The following is a 5,208-nucleotide window of genomic DNA, read 5'->3' as shown; positions in this document are numbered from 1 at the left end:
TAGAAAAGTCATACACTTTAAAACTTTGCAAAAAGTTTTATGGGCAAGTAATATAAGGGGTGAAATGAAGGTGTTGGGTGTAAGGAAAGCTATCCTTTAAGTTTCCTCAGGAGTGAGATGGTAGGAGAAAAAGACAGACTGGATGAGGCAGTAATTTTATTGCCAAATTTTTAGCAGATAAAAGGAAACATATGTCTCAAAATTTTTCATTCAGCAAAGTCTAAACTATTTAGAATGTTATATTTTATTTATAAGATGTATCTTCAAGAACAATTTCAGGGACACCTAGGTGGCTCAGCGGTTGAGTGTCTGCCTTCCACTCAGGGTGTGACCCCGGAGTCCTGGGGTCGAGTCCCACATCAGGCTCCTGCACGGAGCCTGCTTCTCCCTTTGCCTATTTCTCTGCCTCTCTCATAAATAAATAAATAAAGTATTACAAAAAAACAATGTCAAAGAATATTAAAGTGGGAAGGATAAGACAATGGGATATTTCTCTAGTTCTCCCTTATATGTATATATATGACTTTTTATTCATATGTTGGTTACTTCCTATAGTTACCCTTGCGAATTACATTTAAATATATGTGACTGCAAATAGTATATATACATATATATAATATTTTCTCTTTTTATATTTCTTATTCTGGACATGCATTATATTTTGAATGATGGAATGTGTGATCGATTGAGCTGGCTTCTTATATTTAACAGAATGTTTTCCAGGTTCACCTACATCTATACTTAATATCATGTATACTTAATAATTTTCTTGGGAGGCAAAGAAACTCAAAAAAAGACATGGTTCTCTTAAAGATCCAGTTTTTCTATTTGAGGAGTTGCTGCTGTTATTTCACAATTAATGTTGACCTTCTTGGAATAGAAGATAGCGCCAAAAGCTAAAATATAGGAAACGAGTATCTTTGAATAGATGAACAATTACTTGCAATTTTTAGGTAGGTGAAACCTATATTTCATTCTGCTTTTCTCTCCTTCACATACATTTTACATTAATTTATTTTCACTCACAAGCCTCAAATATCTGTAAGCGTGTTTCCCCTATAATATAAAAATGAAGCAACATCATATGATTCATGACTGAATAAATCCAACTAACCCACTTAGGGATGATTAAAGCAAGTGAGAAGCAGTGTTCTGCATTGGAACACTTGTATAGCCAATTCCATCTGGGTAGCACCATGCAATTACTTTCAAATACATATTAGTGAAGCATTATAAACATTACAGTACGCCGGTTTAAGCAGAACAATAAAATATGTGTCCATTTATGTAAATCACCAAGCTATTTTTTCTTAATGTTTTCTGTGTGGCATTTTTAGTAGCAAAGTCAGCTAAAGGTCAAATTCAAGACCGTATAATATATAGAACAGAAGGAGAAAACTGGATCTAATTATCCTAGATAAACCTATAAGATGAAATTTTTACTTTGGAGAAGTTTATTTTGTTTCTGAAAGCTGGCGATTTGCAAATTAAGTCAGAATCTATTTTCTAAAGGCTGTTTTCTTTTCTTAATTATAATTCAGTATAAATAATTATACTTTATTTTCCTTTTTAGCAAATGAATCACTTTGCCTACCCTTTCAGCAGCCAACCTTTCAAGGAGCTGCGTGGGGATGGCCCACGTTTGTCAGCCCACCGGCTTCACTATCATTAACCCTGTCTGATTTTATGCCAAGCTGCCACTTCCCTTCAGCTCACAGAAGTGCAGTGTGAACTAGTGGCATCAGTTCTTTCGTCGAAAATACCTATATAGCAAGTGGGAGGATCAAAGCTGTCAAGTTTTGTCAAGTTTTTTAAGGGCATATTTAGGAGGAGCCTTATGAGCATTTACCCACGATCACCAGCAAAAAGGTTCAACTGTAGATGAAGGTGACTCACTGCTCTCACAGACTGTTCATTTCTCCCTCCCACCCTCCACTTTGCTTTTCCTCCCTCCCTTCCTCGCTTCTTTCCCTCTTTTTCTTGCTTCTTTCTTCCTTCCTTCTCTTGCTCACTCTTTCTTCCATTTTACCTCTCCTCCAACTAAAAAATAATCATAGAAAAGGGAATACAGGAGGATATGTCCTCATGATATATTCACGCTGTCACGTCAGGATGGAGGTTTTGCCCCCCAAATACAAAGTGTGTAAGGCTTTTTGAATAGTTCCACCTTATTTTTACTATCATGCCTTAAATTGCACAAATATAAGCTTTGAAAAAACCTTAGATTAGGAATAAGGTGACTTTTCTCCCAGTCAGTAAGGTGAGCCTCTCCCCTGATTATTTATGTAGGTTTTGGAAAATTATGTTTTTCACACTATGTATTGACTCTGTTGCTTTTATTGGTTCCAAGAGCTTAAGTTGACTTCTGTTTGGAATTATTCACAAGAAACATGAATTGACGCTTAACATCACACAATGTTAAGAACTTATGAAGAGCAAGAAATCTTAATTAGGCAGAGGTGCAGCACCTGTGATAAAAGATTCCTCTGGTCTCTTCTAATGGGATTCCTCCAATTATCATTAGACAGGTATTGTTGAATATATTTTTCTTTCCTTTTTTTTTATTTTTAAGCGATCCAGAAAAGTAGATTGTATCTTGGAGATGATTAAAATGTTACTAGTCAAGAATGTCAATTATTTCCTTACTGGTCCCCTAAACAAATAAGTAGGCAAAAGGGGGTACCATTATCAATTACTGTTTCTTAAGTGAAATGAATAAATAAAAAGTCACTAATCAGCTTTTCAAATATATTAAATTCTCTCAGTATTCTGAAAACCATACAGATGCTGCCTCACTTCATAGGGTAGCAATTCTAAGGAATTTGATACATATCAGACAATATTTTAATATGTATTGAAATAGCACATATTGTTATTGAAATAATAATAAATGTATTTTAGAAGGCTAAATACCCAATTTTACATTAATTCTTGGAAAATTTTAGAAAATTAACTGAAAATTTATAACCGACATGGCTACATTTTTAAATAGCCTGTATATATGCATGATTTATGTTTCCAAAGCACAAAATAAATTACCCACTTTAGAGAAAGAGTAACTGAAGCACGACTTATTTTTAAGTGGAAATATGTTCATTTTTATTTTTTATTGGATCTGATGACATTTACTTTTAAACCTTTTGATTTTGTAAGTGCTTCACTTCTAACAGTTCGTATGGTTGTTATGCATTATACATTATGAGGTGAGTTATTGAATGGAAGATTTCAAACAAAATTTTGTGACCATATTAAGACAATGAATACACAATATAAAGATGCGACCTGTATGGATTATTATAAAAATTCAAAGTACAAAGTAGCTCTAGGTTATGGTTTAACGTTTTACTTACCAAATAACTTCTACCTTTAATAGTACAAAAATGTCTACTAGGATGAAAAATATGATTGGGTTTTATTTCTGCATTGTCCTACAGAGTATAGCCGATAGTCACAGGGAGCTACTGAGCACTAGGAGTATGACTTGTGTAACTGAAGAGCTGAATTTTTTTTTTTTTTTTTAAGAGCTGAATTTTTAATTAGCTTTACTTTTAATCAGTTTCACTGTAAAATAGCCACATGTGACTGGCATGTTACTAAAAGTGTAGTCCTCGTATGTAACATATCATGAGAGAATAAAAAAAAAATGAAAAACTATTTCTATATAATGGAGGTGTTCCCAGTGTGTTAACAGGAGTTCCTTTCATGACCTCACTTAGTACTTTCCTTTGTGTTTGTCAGTCAGCAAAAAAATCAACCTTGAAAACACACACATTTGAGTTCATGGAAGATTTCTAGGTATTCATCAGCATGATAAGCAAGTGCTGCATTCGTATCATGATTGGGGAAATAACAGAAATTATTTTAAGAATAAAATCTCAAATCAATGTCTCAGAAGAGGTAAAGAGAGTCTGGGATACAAATTGAAATAGAAATCACCTACTAACCCGAGTGTCCTTAAGGACTTCACTGTTTGAAAACAGAAACAATCATCACAAATGATAATCAAAGGCATAAAAAATCTGATTACAGTACAGTGAAAACACTGTATTACACTGATAGGAAATTATAAATATTTACACACCAAATGGTTAAATGTAAAAATGCTTACATGTAATTCATATAGGTTTTTTTAAAATAAAAGTTTATTTGCATACACCCCTCTCCTTTAGATGCTGGTTAATTTATGTGACATTCCATTTATTCAATTTATACATCGATCTTTTCTATAAATATTTGGAGTTGGACTACTGCTGGCCAGTGCTTGTGCTGGATGAAAGACACTTTCTTTATTACAATGCATCTCAGAGTTTATAGAGATTCTCACAAAGACATGAATATTATAATCAAGGAATTAATACTTCCATAGAAATATGCAAAGGTTATTCTGAGAAAACAGAAGGGCATTTGGCTCAGAGTGAAAGAGAAAAAAAAATTTACCAATAGATAGCCACTTGAGGACAGAAACTATTTTTATTCATTGTCATATCACTAGTGCTGTGCAATTATTTATATGAAGCTCTATTATTATTGCCTTATAATATACTCATTTCTGTGTGGACACTTGAAAGAATAGCCGAAATTATCTAAGTGAAATAAAAGTTGGGAGAAACATACCAGGCAGAGGGAAGGACTGTGTGAAGCACAGACACATAAATTTCCATGAATTTGAGGATTTGATTTCAGAGTGGAAAAAGGGATGGAAAGTGAAGGAGATGAAGTCAGAGAGCAAAGGTTGACACCCTGAGGGGCCTTCTGTAAAGAGTTTGGATTTTATTAGGAATGCTATCTGTATCTATTAAGGGACTTGAAATTGCTGACTAATTTTCTTAAGACTTAGATTTATTTCCCTGAGGCCTTGAGTACATAATGATTTGCATGGCTGCTGTAATGATATTCTGGGCACTGTATAAATTCCAGTTCATAGATGTCAATGAGTAATATCCCTATGAATGATGACACTATCAGAAGCATGTGTGTCTGATTTACAGCGACATTCAAAAGACTTATTGTTGAATAATGAAACATTATTTAATGTGGAATAGAAGTGGAGAGAAAAGTTAATATAAGTCAGTGGAGATTTAGAGATCAAAGAGGAGGCATATTGAAGTTTCTTCAAACTAACTAGCGTTCAACTCTTTGATAATAGGTATTAAAAGACTGTCACATGTGAACATGAAGTTGATTTTTCTTCTAAAAAGCATATACTGT

This window comes from Vulpes lagopus, chromosome 22 (assembly GCF_018345385.1).
Source record: "Vulpes lagopus strain Blue_001 chromosome 22, ASM1834538v1, whole genome shotgun sequence".
Classification (NCBI taxonomy): Eukaryota; Metazoa; Chordata; class Mammalia; order Carnivora; family Canidae; genus Vulpes; species Vulpes lagopus.
The sequence above is the reverse complement of the archived record's forward strand: the minus strand, read 5'-3'. Positions refer to the sequence as shown.